This window comes from Rattus norvegicus, chromosome 2, assembly GCF_021556685.1.
Source record: "Rattus norvegicus strain SHRSP/BbbUtx chromosome 2, alternate assembly SHRSP_T2T, whole genome shotgun sequence".
Classification (NCBI taxonomy): domain Eukaryota; kingdom Metazoa; phylum Chordata; class Mammalia; order Rodentia; family Muridae; genus Rattus; species Rattus norvegicus.
In genome coordinates, this window is record NC_141535.1 from 141,318,588 (window position 1) to 141,339,332 (window position 20,745).

Consider the following 20,745-nt stretch of genomic DNA (forward strand, 5'->3'; position numbering starts at 1 on the left):
TGGCACTTTCCACTTGGAGGATTGAAATTAAACAATGTACCCCTAACTCATTTCCCTCAGCTTATAAAATGGTCCAAACTCACAGAGCAGGTACAGCAGGACTGAAAACAATGCACACAATAGGCATGTGGTCACACGGATCACTGATGCGGCATTTGTAGGGACTGCATTAGGGTCCCTACATCATTATGTCATGCAGGTCTCATCAGTTTTAATGCCATGCCTACTCTACAGGAAAAACATTCTGGAAGTGGGCAGTGGTGGTACATGCCTCCAATCCCTGTACTTGGGAGGCAGAGGCAGGCGAATATCTGAGTTTAAGGCCAGACTTGTCTATAATGCTAGTACCAGGCTGGCCAGGGCTACATAGAAAAACCAAAAAAGGAAAAAGAAAAAAAATCTATAAACACTTGGACATTAATTATTCAATTCTTCAAAATAAAGGATACTTTGCAAAGTATTATATATAAAAACATATCTTAATAGCGAATTCTAAAAGTACCAAAATAAGGAGATGTAAATTAGATTTAATAAATAATAATCTTAGTATGAGAACATTAATTATAGTAGTAGCTATCTTAAAATATAGTCCCTGATGAGCACATAGGTTATCATGGCTATTACTTTAGTTTAAAAGTTATTTTTACTCCTAAGTACAAACACAATCAAAAAGTATCTTTTAAATGAGTTTCATCTGAGTATGTCCATGAAGTGTGTTGGGGGGCACATGTGCAATGACTATGGTCATAAGGACAGCGGTGTGGGTTCTGGTGATGGAACTCAGGTCTCTGGGCCTGTGGGGCAAAGGTGATACTGCTGAGCCCACCTGCTGGCCCAGTAATTACCTTATACAAAGAGATTCTTTGGCCTTACATTAAAATGTTAGCAAATGCAACACCAAAACAAGAGTTTGATTTTCTTGTTTTCTTAAGCTGATTTCAACTAGCAGTCTCAGGTACATTGTAGGGAAAAACATGTGTGATCATCACAGGGATGGATAAACACCCTTTCGTGCCCTTTTTGATAAAGAGTCTATCCATGTCATAGAGACAGACAGAACAAGTTTTAAAAAGCCACCGGTACTCCATCTTATCAGATCCTAGGCAGACAGCTAATGAAATAAGAGACTGATGTGAAAAGCTGGTTTAAAACATGTGTGGTATAACTGGTCAGAAACCCTCACACTCAGGAGCACAGAGTGAGAAAGATTGATGGACCATTTATCGCTTGTTGGCTGATCAAGTACTTGGATTCTAACAAAGAACCTTAAGGAAAAGTCCCCAGGATCATAATTAAGATGTGTGTATATTATCAAAGACAATAGTACTCTGCAGTAAGAATTGTCTGTCTTTATTCTGTGTTGATTTTGAATACATAATACTTTATAGTAAAATCTTAGAAAAATAAACTATTTACTATTTTAAAACAAACTCTGATGTAGTACTTTATAACTCCTAGCAATATTATGACTGCATTATAAGAAAATTATAAAAATGTACACCAGCAATGTAGTTTTTTCAAAGCATTGTGCATAAGCTGACAGGATAGCAAGATGGTGTTTTGTAAACAATGCCTTCTCATGTGTGTACAAGAAGACCAACACAGGTCTGCAGGGCCTCATTCTTTACCAGAGATTTTTCTCTAATTAGTTCTCGTCAGAGGCACCTGTTCTCAAAGGACAAGCCAGGAAGTAAAAGGACCCAACACTGATGATGAGAATATAAGCTATGGAAATTCTGGAAAGTTCCCAGAATTATGGTTTGTTGTACTTTATTCCTCAGGGCTAGAAGGATTACCAACAAGATAATAGGTCCAATGCAGTGGTGCATGTGATAATGAACACACACACAGGTAATACTTTACCCTAATAAAATCACCATCTCTGCAAATTTAAGAAGCATTATAATTCATACTGTGGAACTTTAATCAGAGGCTTGAGAAAGTACAATTTATCTGGCAATGCTATGGACTACTCTAAACTGTTCAGACAATGGCATGTACTCACACAGGTCTTAGCACATTGAATTCACCTGTAACTTAATCAATGCATCTGATAGCAACCCCAAGGAAGGCTGTGATGGCTCAGTGTGACTAGGGTGACTGGGTCACCATGCTTTGGTCAGATGTGGATCAGATGTGGCATGGAGAAGCAATATATTATGCAACAAGGATAACATGATCAAGAAACAAAGAGAAATGTCTCGATAAACCTTTGTAACTTGCGATGGATAACTGGAGTATGCGGGGTGCAGGAAAGCGGAATTGGGAGTCTTAAATTAAAGTTCAGAGAAAGGCTGGAGAAGGAAAAGTATAAATAGTTTGGGAAGTTAAGATGAACAGTTATGAGCATGTTATGAAGTAGGGGTAATGGTTCTAAGGGCTGATAATGGCATTCCGACTGTAGGATGACAATCCATACTTTATCAACCAAAAAGGAGCCTTCACTTTTGCTGTAAATGTAATGCAGAGGTTGTAGGCCAGACGATGCCACATAGTGAGTCTTTTTAGAAAGTAGGGACCGAAGTATAGGCCACTCAAAAGAATGTTCTTACCAGATGGTATTTATTCACCAGAATACATATCCTGCACATAAATACTAACCCAATACGGCAAGCCACTTGTTCTTTAGCATAAAGCAAAGAGCTAGATGGAAGTAGTAGGAACTTGAAGATCAAGCTGAAAGAACCCATTAGCTTTCAAATACAGCATAACAGTCCAGTCTCTAAGGCTGTTCCTCTTCGTAGGAAGTGATGGGTAATATCAATATACGACAAGCAAAGGGACTCATCTTGGAAGCAACACTACATTCTCTTTCATGAAAGGCTTATGCTGAAACTTTGACAGATGTCTATGACAAAGAATCTCAACAAGTATTTAGAAACTATCATTAGTTGACAGGAAACAAACAAACAAAACACAACTTAGTAAGATGGGGAGGGGTAAGAGGAGTGAAGGATTAAGAGACTAACTCATGTAGAAAACATATACCGAGCATTGAGTGCAACGTCCTGGAGGATTAATAAAAGCAAGGAGTGCAGTGGAGGGGCTGTCAGCAGGTAACTGAAATGTGATGCAGAGGACTGTGGAGGGTTTACAGGACAGCAAGGTTAGCAGCCTTGTGTGGGAATGTGTGCAAGGGTGGCTGTCCGGTTGGTGCTGACACTATGTTACCCAAAGAGGAGGAAAACAAATGTCTGAGATATGATGAACAAACAAACAGAGACAGACAAAAACAAACAATCACATAAACCCCCCACCAATGACAACCAAACCAGAACAACAAAACTGGGATGTAATACTGAGCAGTGGTTCTCAACCTTCCTAATGAAGTGATCCTTTAATATAGTTTCTCCTGTTGTGGTGACCACAAACCATAAAATTCATTCGTTGCTACCTCATAGCTGTGATTTTGCTATCATTATGAGTGGTAATGGAGACATCTGCTATGCAGGATATCTGGTGTGCAGCCCCATGGGGTTGTGATCCATAGAGAACTGCTGTTGTAGAATATGAAGGATAAAAGAAAGTGCCCATGGTGCTTCTTGTGCCTTAGTTTCTCATGCTGAAAGACAGGAGCAGCATTACAGACTGTCTTCAGGATGCCACAGTCTCTACATCTCTCTGGCACAATAACCATTGCCTGCATTCTTCTACACATTTTTACTTTTGTATTGGAAAGATGTCTTTTATTGCTTCTTCTAACACTGGCGAGGTTCTCCCCATAAAAGTTACTTTAGAAAATTACCAGATAGTTTCAAAAATCACCAGAGTAAGTAACTGATGTGGATTCCCAAATATAAAACTATGAAAACAGACTCCAAGAACAGTATTACAGAACTACTGGAAATAACAATGTTGGATTAGAGTTGCATTATAACCGTGAATAATGCTAGAATAATGAGCATGTGTAGAAAAGTATAACACTTCAATAAACATTTCAAGTTCTTCTTATATCTTTTTTCTCAGCTTGATGACATCAACTGTAGATGCCTTAAAGAAGTGAGAGTCTACACTGCACTAAAATACAATTACAGCTAAATGCTATTTTCTTTTTTAAAAAAGCAAAAAATTATATATGTTTTTGATGTTTCTCTGAGATATTATCTATAAGATTAGAGTCATTAAGGTTTTTTTACAACAATGGTGAATGACCAGAACTTCTTGCCCTTTTCTTGACCTCTTGATCTCGTTAAACTGCAAAGAAGGAGGATGAAATAAGGGAAATAAGAGACATGTTCACAAATCATCTGGCCTTTCTAGTGCTCTCTGAGTTAAACTTGATTACAACCGATTGTTAGCTCTATGCCATCCTCGGCCAAACCTGCTCCTCTTCTCCCTGAGAAACTTCAGAATAAGTTTCACTTCCATGAAACTTCTAAAATCTTCACTTCCATGCAAACACTGATAGATATATTTACTTCAAGTTCAGTACTGTACAAAAACAACTGGGCCAAATAATCATCCATATAGTTTATCTATGCAAGCCATTAAGCGAAATAGCAGTAATCAAAGAGGAGAAGTAGACCAAAATCATTTGACATGACATAAATAGCAACCTAAACAGAGTTTAAATGAAAGGATACAGAAATGTCTTTACTTTAAAATGACATTATATATTTTTAAATGATGGAACTACTTAGCAGTAACATATAAAAATGAACAACTTATAGTTACATTTCTAAACTACTTATATTCTAGCTCTAATTAATTTTAAAAATCAAATAAATATATGTGAATTCTGAAATTTAAGTAAGTTTAAAGTTACTCTAACAGTCATATGAACCCTTAGTTGTATTACAAATGAAAGTTCTTTTTCTTCCAAATATTTAACATTAATAAACCATGATAAATGCAAATGCCACGTATCACTTTCTTTTCATCAGAAAGCTTTCATAAACTTACAGATGAAAGGCTGACAGTCACTAAAAGGAAACTACTTGATAATTATTGTGCTGAAAGCACAAAGGGAAATGCTTTCAGGTGGAGGCAGCTCAAGGGAGGCTGGTCAGGGGTATTCTCCAGAGTCTCCGCCTTAACCACAATCACAGACTTGAGCTGTGCAAGCAATCTGAGAAAATAAGACCTTCAACAGCTGTGTGCTCAAAATCCTAAGTTCTAAGACTCCACCCAGACTGAGCTTCCGTCATAACTGAAACACTGAAAGCAAAGCACTAAAGGTGACAATGAGTTGTCTGTTTTTATTTAATATTAGCAACAAAATGTGGCCTTGCAGATTAAGTCATATAACATAATAAATATGCTTAAAATTGCAGAATTTATAAGCTCATATTCTACTCAAAGGAACAATTTACTGCTATGATATTTCACAAACTGTGTAAAGAAAATATAGATTTTTCTGTTATTAATTATGAACTAAAATTATTTTGTGTAATTGAGGGTTTGTGAAACAAGTGAGCAGGGAAAAGCACAAACTTGATGACTACAGCTTCATCCTTGGAACCCAAATAAATGTGTAAGGAAATAATCAACGCAAGGCACATACCCACCCACGCACCATCACACAAGGCACATCCCCACCCACGCACCAGCACACAATGCACATACCCACCCACGCACCAGCACACAATGCACATACCCACCCACGCACCAGCACACACAACCATAGTAAAAATGGAAAAATTATCGTGTAACCCAATATCCCAAATCTAATTTAAGTCTAGTTATAATTCAGAGTAAATTTTAGAGACAAATTATATTATATACCAGTGCTCCAATAATGATGCATAGAAGTTTGTATGCAAGTGTCTATGTAGACACAAAGATATAGCATAAAATATCAACTTATTAACTAAAAGTAAATAGTACTTTCAAATTCATCTTAGGAGAAGAGATGTTTGTCCTTTGAAACATTATTTTCCCCATTCCCACTCTAGCTTTGTGCTTCCTCCTCTGCAGAAATTCACAGTCTAGAAACGTCCACTTTATAGAGAGAGTCTTTGGTACCAGATGCTTTTCTGATCCTTCCCCTAGGTGAACTGTTTCACTTGTGCCTCGAACATTGCTGTTCTTTATAAGCTTCCTATTTGTACTGGCAATGATAAGGTCATGATTGCATCTTTGTCTTTCTGTTCATTTACTAATAAGATAACGTAAACTATGACTCGCTGGGTTTGTTTTGTTTTGTGTGCACAATAAGGACTTGATTAACAAGCATTTTTCTGTTGTGTTCTACTGCTATTTCAGGTTAGTTGCTATGTGAAGCTCTGGCCACTGCGGACGCTCCCAATACTCCTCTAGGTTCTCCTCCTTTTTCCTGTGTTTGTTGGGTGCACATCATCTCTTCCTCTATAGTTGTTTCTCTTAATCTAGCTTTGCTTGCTCATGCAGCTAACGGAATTCACTATTATATATGAAATGAATTGCTCAGGAGGTTTAGAGAGCAGACTCTTAAAAACTACAGACGATATATGCTGTGGGCTTTAGCGTTTCGGTTTTTCTTGCCCTTCTCCATGTGGAAATAGGACCTGTGCTTCGTAGTGCTCTCGTGTGCTGTCATCTTCAGCCCTAATAAATTATTTTCTCTATTTCATGTGGTTGTTATAGTTCTACTGTGTCTAATTCAAGGTATTTTTCTCACTATTCATGTGATTATTTTAACTTTAAAACTATTTAAAAAGCTTTCAGAGGTATTTAAATAGCATAACAGCAAAGCGTCTAATTGGAAAGTTATTTCTAACAATGATGTTTTGTCCATTTGCATACGTTTTGCTATGCAAAGAGTGATTAAGACTAGGTGCACTCTCTGAAGAAGATGCTTATTACTGGAACACACTATTTAGCAGAAACAAACATTTTTGATAGCTGACCTTAGACTAATCCCCACGTCACTGTCCATACAAAGGAGACCGCCCATGCAAGTTTAGTATTTCCTGTTGATTCCTGTTAGTGCTGCTGCTTTCTATTTCTGTTAAAAAATTAATTAAAACATTGTCTAGCACTGTCCTCAAATCCTGCTGAGACAGGACTTGCTACCCTCACTGAAAACTGGTCAGTGTTTCCCTGGGGTTTTCCGCTAGAATTGAGCCTTTACTAGGAAGTAGGACTTACCTGTCTCATTTGTGCCCTGGCACATTGGAACTACTGACCATACTGTTTTAGAATTTAACCTCATTCTTGGGAACCATAGTTCCTGCCATTCTGACCAATGTGCTTTATCTACACGAGGATTCTTCTTTCAATCTAGGATTAGTCTAATAACAAATTCCCCATTAGGAATTTGGAGACAGAGGAACGAAGGAAAGGTATTAATGCAGAGGATGATATGTGGAAAAAAAAAACCCCAACGCACTGAGTTTTGAACACCAGATATGTATATATAAATGCAAAATATCTGGTGAATTATGGGAAAAATTCAAATAAAAATTGTAGCACATACTGTATTTATATGGTGTTTCAAAATCTTATTACATCTAGAGTTCTCAACTTAGTTCATAATGTAGAACTTTTGAAAGCTATTACAAAAACTACTGAAATATAAGCGCCTATGATCTATGGTCATTTGAATTTAGTTGCACCCGATTCTGTCAAGGTTAACTAGTCAATCTTTTCTGATAAACAAATCACTCACACACACACACACACACACACACACACACACACACACACACACACACACATTTACATACTGGTTATATAATTTATCATACAAAATATAAAAAACAAAAATATAATTATATGTAGGACTTATATATTAATATAAATATATAAAAACTATATTCCATCAAAGATGTGTTGTAACACATTTGGAAAATGCTTTTATATATTAAGACTGTCAACTGTCCATGGACATTATGAACAATATAAAATTAAATGGTCAGGGATAGAAGTCCTAGCAAATGTTTATTTCCTGTCTAATTTTTTTCTCAGGCTTTAGTGAGAATTAGTCCTTAATGACTTTTTTCTTGTTATCCAGAATTTCCGTAAGCTGTGGCAATCCCACTTAATTAAGAAGTATCTATATGTGGAGAATTGTATCTTGACACCCGAGTAGGACTGATGGGAGACGAATGGTCAGAGCTGACTTGCCCTGGGCCTCACCTCAAAGCCTGAAACTAGAGAAAAAAGGGAGATATGTCCAGGAAAATGTCTACACATAGATGCCTGTAAAAACTGTACTGGTATTTAAAATTCAATTTGAGTAGATATCATTGACATTCAGAATGCTACTGGTAAATAGTAGACAGTTCTTAAATTCTCTTTGAGATCTTTTACAATTACTTTCCCTGAGCTCTCAGAACTGGGCAATTTTATGGACCTTGTCAAAATTTTATATTTGTATCTAGTTTTTAATTAATTCCAAAAAGTTCATGTTTATTGGCAATTATGCTATTAACTGATTGGGTTCTTTGCTTTCTTGCTGTTTAATTTCTTGACTTCTTGGTTAAGTGTCTGGAGAGGTTTTCCTTCATTTGACTAACTGTTTCACTAGGTCACATCCATTCATTGTTGGCTGAAACAGGGACAACATTGACAAAATCCTTTCCTATACCTACTTTTATCCTTTAAGTTTCGGCTCCTACATTAAGGTATTGATTTTGAAACTTTTGTGCATGGAAAAGGGATCTAGTTTCATACTTATACACACAGATAACAAGTTTTCCTAGCATTATTTGTAAAAGAGGTGTCTTTCTATGTATATATGGTGTGCTTTGGTGTGTTTCTCAAAAGTTATATGGCTGTAACTATAGATTTCTTTTTGGATCTTCTATTCCATTCCACTGATTTACATGTATGTTTTGTGTCACTACTAAGCTGTTTGGGTTAATTAAAATTTGTGTTACTTCTGCTTTGAAATCTGGACCCATGGTAATGTTCTTCCACTGGAGAAATATTTTCTACAACTGCATCAGCTGGATGGATCTGTTTAATGATCGTATTAATTTAATTTTGTTAAGTTGATATGCATCTAAAATTCATTTACCTTATACTCTGCAATTTAATAGAATATAAAATTTCAAGGAAGTTCTTATTAATAATTGTCTGAATTTCATTAGTATCTATCATGATGGATTCCTGTTCACTCTGATTTAATTAGAGACTGCTCTTTGTTTATTTTGGTTGTTTTACATAAAGATTTGCTGATATTGTAGCTTTTTTTTCCCTTCAAAGAACTTTGTTTTGAGAAGACTTAGAGTCTTATCTTTTTATTAATTAATTTTTGAGAAACTTATATATTGCTATTATATTATTTCCACTATGCATGCCCTCTTCTACTTCCAAATCTCTGTCACCTTCAATTTCTTTTAAGTTATTGGCCTATCTTTCAATTACTATTCTCTCTCTCTCTCTCTCTCTCTCTCTCTCTCTCTCTCTCTCCCTCCTTCCTCCCTCCAATACCACCTATGGAGTCAGTCCCTTTAGTGTTGCTCATATGTATATGTGTTTAGAGTTGACCATTGAGATTGGATAGCCTATCAGGATGCTAATTCCTGGAGAAGATCTAGCTTCCATTTTTTTTTTCAGCAGCAGTTAGTTGTCTGTCAGTCTTCACTAAGAGTGAAATCCTGTGAGATTTCCCATATCTGCACTGGCATGTCAGCACACTGATGTTCTTATTATGCAAGGTCCTGTTTGGGTGATGGAATTTCTGGAGTTTTCATGGGTTCAGCTGCCCTTATATATATAGGACACTCTCTTCTCTTAGATGTCCTGATGCCGTTCATGCTCCCTATAGTCTCACGGATATATTTGTCTTTCTTATCAGTCTGAAGGCTTTCTATCATTTTATTTTACAGAGGTGATTTAGAAGCAATGACTTTCTTTAGCTTGTTTTTAAAGTACAGAGTTTTTCATTTTCTTTCGGTTGTGATGGGTAGCTTTGCCAGTACAAGAGCCTGAGCTGCCAGATTCTGTCTTTTGGAACTCGAAATACATTATCCCAAGCCTTCATGGCTTTTAAGTTTCTTGAGAAATCTGCTATTATTTGTGACTTGGTGTTTCTTTGTTCTATTTATTTGGATTTTTATTATGATATGATGACGTGTTCCTATTGTCTAATGTTCTAAGTGTCACATCTGGATTTGTATATCTTTCCCTAATTGTGGAAATTTTCCTATTATGATTTTGGAGGAAATATATTCTATGCCTTAAGAAATTCTCCCATAATTCTTAAATTTGGCTTTTCTTTACATTGCATCTTGTATAGCTTGAGGGTATTGTTAAAATTGCTCTATTAACTAATCATTGTCTTTGTTTAAATGTTTCAATTCCTGCACTTTGTCTTCAAAGCCAGATAATGTATCCTGCTCTTGATCCAGTCTGTTGGTATAGCTATCCACAGAACTGTCTTTACTGAAGAAGTCACTAGAAAGTGACTTCATATATTACACTCTTATTTTATTCAGCATTTTGTGTGTTTTTAGATTACTTCATTGTCTTAAGTCATTTGAATACAGTTTCTGTTATTCTTTTTGAATTCTTTTTCTGGGATGTCATGTAATTCAATCTCACTGGGGGCTTTTTACTGTGGAATCAACATTATTGCTTTTAAGGAATTGTTTGCCTTCATTCTTTATTGTGTTTTGTGCTATGGCTTGCTTTTCTGGAGTGAGAAGCCTGATTGCATTTATATTTATTTTAGGCATATTAAATTATTCCTCTTCTGGAAGGCATGTTTGCCCTCTTCAAGAGGGCTGGTTCTTATAGGGTTCTGGTGTTGTTTTTCTCTGATGCGCTCACTGATGGTTATGCGATGAGGCTTGATCACCAGCTCTCCTCAGTGATCATGATATTATTTGCAACAGCAATCACTATCAAAGGGTAGTGGCTCAGTAAGAGAAGTTAATCATTTAACATTGAATGTTATACATGCTAACAATTTTATCAAGGAAAGCTAACTGACAGTACTGTGTATACTAATATATTAATTATTTTGACTCGGAATGAAAAGGAGAAGAACACTTATGGTAAGACTAGTGATTAGTACTGTATTGACAATTTGGAAAACTGGGGAGATAGAAACAGAGAAGTGGGAGTCGTTGGAACAAAGTACATTAGGGTAATGAAGTCTTCAGAGAAGAGTGACTGAAAAGGGAAAAAGATATAAACCACACACATACGTGACTCACATGCCATTCCCAGCTTATGGGAGACTGAGGTACAGACATCTGTAATCAGAAATCTAAGCAGTCTACCTTGTTCGTTGGGAGAGGAAAATTAAAACAGAAAGAATGGGAGAATGAGACAAAGAAGAAGAGACAAAGAAAAAACAGAGGAAGTATAGGGTACAGAAAAATTATAACCTGCTTGTCATATGGTTTTCAGATGTATGCCCTGACTCTGGGCCTTACTTTTGGAAATCTGGTTACAGATGTGGTCTGGTCAAGAGGCTTGCTTCACAGGTGGAGTGTCAGATGCTAGCCATGCCTCTAGAAAGTCCTTCAGGCTTTGGACTGCTATTGATGGCCTCTCTGCTGTGTACCCTTCTTTTGTTGATTCGCTGCTTGCAATGAGAGTTCAGGTTCCCGTGCAGATTCTCAGCTGGATCCATGGATACAGAATCAGAAAACCTTTCCTTGAGTCTGGCAGAAGTCTGCTGAAGCTGGATCCAGGTGCAGTCTCCAGGTCTCTGCTGAGTTTGCTATATGCAAACTCATCAGCAAGCTCTCCTAGAGTCATTCTGAAATGGAGTCTCATTGCTGTCCAAGGCTGAGTCTGCTACTTTTCCGACTGGGCCGGCTTGACACAGTTAAGTCCTACTTGTAGGTACTCAGCTATAAGACAGCTACCTCAATCTCAGATCCACATCCATGTATGTACCACTTGTCTCTGGTCCCTCAGGTCTCCATGCCTCTGAGTCTTCAGCCAATGATCTCACTTTAATGAGAGATTTTTTTTCCATTTCTCCTTTTATTATACTTTAATCTTACATTTACAGTCCAGTCATTATCCCACTGACATTCTACCTTCTGACTGTTCCTAATCCCATAGCATCTCCCACCTTGCCCTCTCCAAGGAGCTGTTCCCCCCGGAACTCCCAACCCACCAGACCTCCCCAGTCCCTGGGGCCTCGAGAATCCCTAATGTTAGTTGCATCTATTCTTTGGGCCCTGACCAGGCAGTCCTCTTGTGTATATGTGTTGGAGGCCTCCTATCAGAAGACATATGCTGTCTGGTTGGTTGCTCGGTCTCTAAGATCTTGAGGGTCCAGGTTAGTTGAGACTTTGATCTTCCTGTGGGGCCTCCATGTTAAGAGATTTTTTTATAGCTATATAAAATAAAATTCCCATTACTTCACAAATGAATTTTACATGCTTATACTTTTCAATCTCATGAAAATTCTGCCTCTTAAAAGATTAATACTTCTGTCCATATTTTCTACTGTTTTTTAAATCTATATTCCATTTACTTTTCTTTGTTTTTGCAATTTATTTTTTTTTATTAACTTGAGTATTTCTTATATACATTTCGAGTGTTATTCCCTTTCCCGGTTTCCAGGCCAACATCCCCCTAACCCCTCCCCCACCCCTTCTCTATGAGTGTTCCCTTCCCCATCCTCACCCCATTACCATCCTCTCCCCAACAATCACGTTCACTGGGGGTTCAATCTTGGCAGGACCAAGGGCTTCCCCTTCCAATGGTGCTCTTCTAAGCTATTCATTGCTACCTATGCATTGGAGCCCAGGGTGAGTCCATGTATAGTCTTTGGGTAGTGGCTTAGTCCCTGGAAGCTCTGGTTGCTTGGCATTGTTGTACATATGGGGTCTTGAGCCCCTTCAAGCTCTTCCAGTTCTTTCTCTGATTCCTTCAACGGGGGTCCTATTCTCAGTTCAGTGGTTTGCTGCTGGCATTCGCCTCTGTATTTGCTGTATTCTGGCTGTGTCTCTTAGGAGCGATCTACATCCGGCTCCTGTCGGTCTGCACTTCTTTGCTTCATCCATCTTGTCTAATTGGGTGGCTATATATGTATGGGCCACATGTGGGGCAGACTCTGAATGGGTGTTCCTTCAGTCTCTGTTTTAATCTTTGCCTCTCTCTTCCCTGCCAAGGGTATTCTTGTTCCCCTTTTAAAGAAGGAGTGAAGCATTCACATTTTGATCATCCGTCTTGAGTTTCATTTGCTCTAGGCATCTAGGGTAATTCAAGCATTTGGGCTAATAGCCACTTATCAATGAGGGCATACCATGTATGTCTTTCTGTGATTGGGTTAGCTCACTCAGGATGATATTTTCCAGTTCCAACCATTTGCCCACGAATTTCATACAGTGACTGTTTTTGATAGCTGAGTAATATTCCATTGTGTAGATGTACCACATTTTCTGTATCCATTCCTCTGTTGAAGGGCATCTGGGTTCTTTACAGCTTCTGGCTATGATAAATAAGGCTGCAATGAACATAGTGGAGCACGTGTCTTTTTTATATGTTGGGGCATCTTTTGGGTATATGCCCAAGAGAGGTATAGCTGGATCCTCAGGCAGTTCAATGTTCAATATTCTGAGGAACCTCCAGATGATTTCCAGAATGGTTGTACCAGTCTGCAACCCCACCAACAATGGAGGAGTGTTCCTCTTTCTCCGCATCCTCGCCAGCATTTGCTGTCATCTGAGTTTTTGATCTTAGCCATTCTCACTGGTGTGAGGTGAAATCTCAGGGTTGTTTTGATTTGCATTTCCCTTATGACTAAAGATGTTGAACATTTCTTTAGGTGTTTCTCAGCCATTCGGCATTCCTCAGCTGTGAATTTTTTGTTTAGCTCTGAACCCCATTTTTTAATAGGGTTATTTGTCTCCCTGCGGTCTAACTTCTTGAGTTCTTTGTATATTTTGGCCTCTATCTGTTGTAGGATAGGTAAAGATCTTTTCCCAATCTGTTGGTTGCCGTTTTGGCCTAACCACAGTGTCCTTTCCCTTAAGATTCTTGATCTTAGAGCATAAGCCATTGGTGTTTTGTTCAGGAAATTTTTTCCAGTGCCCATATGTTCCACATGCTTCCCTAGTTTTTCTTCTATTAGTTTGAGTGTGTCTGGTTTGATGTGGAGGTCCTTGATCCACTTGGACTTAAGCTTTGTACAGGGTGATAAGCATGGATCGATCTGCATTCTTCTACATGTTGACCTCCAGTTGAACCAGCACCATTTGCTGAAAATGCTATCTTTTTTTCCATTGGATGGTTTTGGCTCCTTTGTCAAAAATCAAGTGACCATAGGTGTGTGGGTTCATTTCTGGGTCTTCAATTCTATTCCATTGGTCTATCTGTCTGTCTCTGTACCAATACCATGCAGTTTTTATCACTATTGCTCTGAAATACTGCTTGAGTTCAGGGATAGTGATTCCCCCTTAAGTCCTTTTTTGTTGAGGATAGTTTTAGCTATCCTGGGTTTTTTGTTATTCCAGATGAATTTGCAAATTGTTCTGTCTAACTCTTTGAAGAATTGGATTGGTATTTTGATGGGGATTGCATTGAATCTGTAGATCGCTTTTGGTAGAATGGCCATTTTTACTATATTAATCCTGCCAATCCATGAGCATGGGAGATCTTTCCATCTTCTGAGGTCTTCTTCAGTTTCTTCTTCAGAGTCTTGAAGTTCTTATTGTACAGATCTTTTACTTCCTTGGTTAAAGTCATACCGAGGTACTTTATATTATTTGGGTCTATTATGAAGGGTGTCGTTTCCCTAATTTCTTTCTCGGCTTGTTTCTCTTTTGTGTAGAGGAAGGCTACTGATTTATTTGAGTTAATTTTATACCCAGCCACTTTGCTGAAGTTGTTTATCAGCTTTAGTAGTTCTCTGGTGGAACTTTTGGGATCACTTAAATATACTATCATATCATCTGCAAATAGTGATATTTTGACCTCTTCTTTTCCGATCTGTATCCCCTTGATCTCCTTTTGTTGTCTGATTGCTCTGGCTAGAACTTCAAGAACTATATTGAATAAGTAGGGAGAGAGTGGGCAGCCTTGTCTAGTCCCTGATTTTAGTGGGATTGCTTCAAGTTTCTCTCCATTTAGTTTAATGTTAGCAACTGGTTAGCTGTATATGGCTTTTACTATGTTTAGGTATGGGCCTTGAATTCCTATTCTTTCCAGGACTTTTATCATGAAGGGGTTTTGAATTTTGTCAAATGCTTTCTCAGCATATAATGAAATGATCATGTGGTTTTGTTCTTTCAGTTTGTTTATATAATGGATCACGTTGATGGTTTTCCGTATATTAAACCATCCCTGCATGCCTGGGATGAAGCCTACTTGATCATGGTGGATGATTCTTTTGATGTGCTCTTGGATTCGGTTTGCCAGAATTTTATTGAGTATTTTTGCGTCGATATTCATAAGGGAAATTGGTCTGAAGTTCTCTTTGTTTGTTGGGTCTTTGTGTGGTTTAGGTATAAGAGTAATTGTGGCTTCATAGAAGGAATTCGGTAGTGCTCCATCTGTTTCAATTTTGTGGAATAATTTGGATAATATTGGTATGAGGTCTTCTATGAAGGTTTGATAGAATTCTGCACTAAACCTGTCTGGACCTGGGCTCTTTTTGGTTGGGAGACCTTTAATGACTGCTTCTATTTCCTTAGGAGTTATGGGGTTGTTTCACTGGTTAATCTGTTCCTGATTTAACTTCGGTACCTGGTATCTGTCTAGGAAATTGTCCATTTCCTGAAGATTTTCAAGTTTTGTTGAATATAGGCTTTTATAGTAAGATCTGATGATTTTTTGAATTTTCTCTGAATCTGTAGTTATGTCTCCCTTTTCATTTCTGATTTTGTTAATTTGGACGCACTCTCTGTGTCCTCTCGTTACTCTGGCTAAGGGTTAATCTATCTTGTTGATTTTCTCAAAGAACCAACTTTTGGTTCTGTTGATTCTTTCTATGGTCTTTTTTGTTTCTACTTGGTAGATTTCAGCTCTGAGCTTGATTATTTCCTGCCTTCTACTCCTCCTGGGTGTATTTGCTTCTTTTTGTTCTAGAGCTTTTAGGTGTGCTGTCAAGCTGCTGACATATGCTCTTTCCTGTTTCTTTCTGCAGGCACTCAGCACTATGAGTTTTACTTTTAGCACAGCTTTTCATTGTGTCCAATAAGTTTGGGTATGTTGTACCTTCATTTTCATTAAATTCTAAAAAATCTTTAATTTCTTTCTTTATTTCTTCCTTGACCAGGTTATCATTGAGTAGAGCACTGTTCATTTTCCACGTATATGTGGGCATTCTTCCCTTATTGTTATTGAAGACCAGTTTTAGGCCGTGGTGGTCTGATAGCACGCATGGGAATATTTCTATCCTTCTGTACCTGTTGAGGCCCGTTTTTTGACCAATTATATTGTCAGTTTTGGAGAAAGTACCATGAGGAGCTGAGAAGAAGGTATATCCTTTTGCTTTAAGATAGAATGTTCTATAAATATCTGTTAAGTCCATTTGGCTCATGACTTCTCTTAGTCTGTCTACGTCTCTGTTTAATTTCTGTTTCCATGATCTGTCCATTGATGAGAGTGGGGTGTTGAAATCTCCTACTATTATTGTGTGAGGTGCAATGTGTGTTTTGAGCTTTAGTAAGGTTTCTTTTACGTATGTAGGTGCCCATTATTTGGGGCATAGATATGTAGGATTGAGAGTTCATCTTGGTGGATTTTTCCTTTGATGAATATGAAGTGTCCTTCATTATCTTTTTTGATGACTTTTAGTTGAAAATTGATTTTATTTGATATTAGAATGGCTACTCCAGCTTGCTTCTTCCGACCATTTGCTTGGAAAGTTGTTTTCCAGCCTTTCACTCTGAGGTAGTGTCTGTCTTTGTCTCTGAGGTGTGTTTCCTGTAGGCAGAAGAATGCAGGGTCCTCGTTGCGTATCCAGTTTGTTAATCTATGTCTTTTTATTGGGGAGTTGAGGCCATTGATGTTGAGAGATATTAAGGAATAGTGATTATTGCTTCCTGTTATATTCATATTTGGATGTGAGGTTATGTTTGTGTGCTTTTCTTCTCTTTGTTTTGTTGCCAAGACGATTAGTTTCTTGCTTCTTCTAGGGTATAGCTTGCCTCCTTATGTTGGGCTTTACCATTTATTATCCTTTGTAGTGCTGGATTTGTAGAAAGATTGTGTAAATTTGGTTTTGTCATGGAATATCTTGGTTTCTCCATCTATGTTAATTGAGAGTTTTGCAGGATACAGTAACCTGGGCTGGCATTTGTGTTCTCTTAGGGTCTGTATGACATCAGTCCAGGATCTTCTGGCCTTCATAGTTTCTGGCAAAAAGTCTGGTGTGATTCTGATAGGTCTGCCTTTATATGTTACTTGACCTTTTTCCCTTACTGCTTTTAATATTCTTTCTTTATTTTGTGCGTTTGGTGTTTTGACTGTTATGTGACTGGAGGTGTTTCTTTTCTGGTCCAATCTATTTGGAGTTCTATAGGCTTCTTGTATGCCTATGGGTATCTCTTTTTTTAGGTTAGGGAAGTTTTCTTCTATGATTTTGTTGAAGATATTTACTGGTCCTTTGAGCTGGGAGTCTTCACTCTCTTCTATACCTATTATCCTTAGGTTTGATCTTCTCATTGAGTCCTGGATTACCTGTATGTTTTGGACCAGTAGCTTTTTCCGCTTTACATTATCTTTGACAGTTGAGTCAATGATTTCTACGGAATCTTCTGCTCCTGAGATTCTCTCTTCCATCTCTTGTATTCTGTTGGTGAAGCTTGTTCTACAGCTCCTTGTCTCTTCTTTTGGTTTTCTATATCCAGGGTTGTTTCCATGTGTTCTTTCTTGATTGCTTCTATTTCCATTTTTAATTACTTCAACTGTTTGATTGTGTTTTCCTGGAATTCTTTCAGGGACTTTTGTGACTCCTCTCTATGGGCTTCTACTTGTTTATTTATGATTTCCTGGAATTCTTTCAGGGACTTTTGTGACTCCTCTCTATGGGCTTCTACTTGTTTATTTATGATTTCCTGGAATTCTTTCAGGGATTTTTGTGACTCCTCTCTATGGGCTTCTACTTGTTTATTTATGTTTTCCTGGAATTCTTTCAGGGATTTTTGCGATTCCTCTCTGTAGGCTTCTACTTGTTCTCTAAGGGAGTTCTTCACGTCTTTCTTGAAGTCCTCCAGCATCATGATCAAATATGATTTTGAAACTAGATCTTGCTTTTCTGGTGTGTTTGGATAGTCCATGTTTGTTTTGATGGGAGGATTGGGCTCCGATGGTGCCATGTAGTCTTGGTTTCTGTTGCTTGGGTTCCTGCGCTTGCCTCTCGCCATCAGATTATCTCTAGTGTTAATTTGTTCTGCTATTTCTGACAGTGGCTAGACTGTCCTATAAGCCTGTGTGTCAGGAGTGCTGTAGACCTGTTTTCCTGTTTTCTTTCAGCCAGTTATGGGGACAGAGTGTTCTGCTTTCGGGCGTGTAGTTTTTCCTCTCTATAGGCCTTCAGCTGTTCCTGTGGGCCTGTGTCTTGAGTTCACCAGGCAGGTCACTTGCAGCAGAAAAGTTGGTCTTACCTGTGGTCCCGAGGCTCAAGTTTGCTTGCGGGGTGCTGCCCTCGAGCTCTCTGCGGCGGCAGCAACCAGGAACTCCATTTACTTTTAATAATATTGCTGTTTTATTTTATGAACTTGAGCTTTTTAAAACTTTGTTACATAATGCAGGTTGCCTAAGCTCCTTTACCTTTTGAATGTAGTTACTTAGTTTCACAAATCCCTTTTAAACCTGCTCTTTGCAGTGCCCACAATCTCTATTTCTTTTCCTCTCAAGCAAATTGAAAACATCCTCTGTGATGTCTTTAACTGATGCCCTGGTTGTCAGAAGCATGTTGATGAGTGAAGAGGCAACTTAAGTATTCTTTGTAGAGTCAGTTATGTTGGCTGCTGCTTTGCTAGGGCAAACACATGAAGGAGTGTTTTCGTGAAGTGGACACAAGTGAAAGTCTAAGCTGTGACTAACGTGAAGAGTCTTCAGTAACAACACCCATGTACTGATCCACCTTACATTGTGTAGTTAAGTTCCATTTGTTAGGACTCCATAGAAAGAAACACACCAAAAAACTTCTGGTGGTATGCTGCAGTTTCTTGAAGCTTCTGTGGAGTTAGGCTGATTGGCAGTGATGTCAGCTGAGAAATACTCATACTGAGGCAAATCCATTGAGAACACATGATGTTTGGAGGTAGTATAAAAAGGACTCAAAATACAGTGATAGAGGGTGAATGTGGCTTGCTTAGAGAGCTAGCTGGGCAATGCTTTTGTTGATCTCACATCTTCACTGATCTCCATTTCACTAAGAGAAGCATAGCCAAGAACTTTTCCTGGTGTTCCTGTTGGCCCTGATCCCTCCTGGTGATTTGTGCAGAGGCTGAGGCCTGGCTATTTCTGCTAGGTCATGTCACCACTGCTGCTGTTAACCTAACTTCGCCGAACTGGACTATTGGTTTATCCATAAAATGTTTGAGAATGGATCAAGCTGCTGCTGCTGACTGCTATAAACTAAATTACTGATTTTCTGACAACACAGATAGGATTTACTCCAAAGAACCCTTTCCAATAGGTCCATTTCCCCACATCCTTTCTTTTACATTACTTCTGGTGGGTTGTTGGCTAAAAGGGAAGTTAAGGCACTTAAGAACCATCATTAAAAATAAGGTTTGAAAAAATTAAAGTTATAGATGAGCTTCAACATTTTTAAAATTCCTTTTAGTTTGTTTTTGTACACTGCAGGCCCGAGTGAACATATTCTGAGCCTTTTCATATTTGTTACTTGTTTTCTGGCTTAATGTGATCTAGCATGGACTATTTTCCCTGGGCTGTGGAGACCTATTTATATTCCGCACCCACTACATGAATATGCTTTTGCTTTCCCCTCTGCCTCCTATCATATGTGTACATGCGTGCGTGCGTGCGTGTGTGTGTGTGTGTGTGTGTGTGTGTGTGTGTGTGTGTGTGTGTAATGCCCATTTCATGCACTAAGGAGCATATACACAAATGTCTATCTGAAAATGCATTCTGTATCTGAATATACAGTGTAGGTAAAGTGCTGTGTCACAGTTCTCTTCTATTACCGTCCTATAGCACACCATTTTGCATATTGTAGGGATCCTATTTTGTCTACTCTTGAGAAATCAATTCATTTTTTTGAGTCAGGTTTCATTGTATAGCCAGAGCTGTCCAGGAACTCGCTCTGGAGACCAGGCTGGTCTCCAACTCCGAGTTCCCCTCCCTCAGTCTCCTGAGTGCTGGGGTCAAGGTGCCACCAGGACTGGTGGAGAGTTCAATAGAATATTACAACTGATTTTTTTCTAATTTTACATAAAACACTGAGATTTTTCTGGAGGATAGCAATAAATTGTGGGTTACTTTGGGTATTATTGATGATATAAGAGCAGCAAAGTTTAAGTCTTAGCCTTTAATTTCTTCCAGGAATGACTCTTGGTCTTCATTATACAAGTCTCATATTTTATACTGTGAAAAACTTAGCATGTATACTAACTTACATTAAACATAATGATAATGATGTCATCATTATCAGGGCAGAGAATAATTTTTCCCACCCAAGAGTTTTCACAGAGTGATAGCCCTTGGAAAACACTTACCTGCTTTCTATCATAGAGGTTTTTGTTGCTGTTGTTACTTTATTATTTTGGGTTTGTAAGAATATAAAATATGTAAATAAATAGAATTCTCTTTGTGATTAGGTCTCTTCAAATTCATCTAAAGAGGGTTAAAGGACATTCTTATTTTTTCTAGCTATTATCACAATTACAACTGCCATGAACATGCACTTGCATGACTTTATACTATTTCCTTGGG

The 20,745-nt window shown here is 38.1% G+C and overlaps 1 protein-coding gene across 9 annotated transcripts in view; it reads right to left on the reverse strand.

Annotated features, from left to right (window-relative positions):
* Positions 1–20,745, reverse strand: part of Nbea (neurobeachin) — a 576,469-nt gene that overhangs the window by 285,201 nt on the left and 270,523 nt on the right.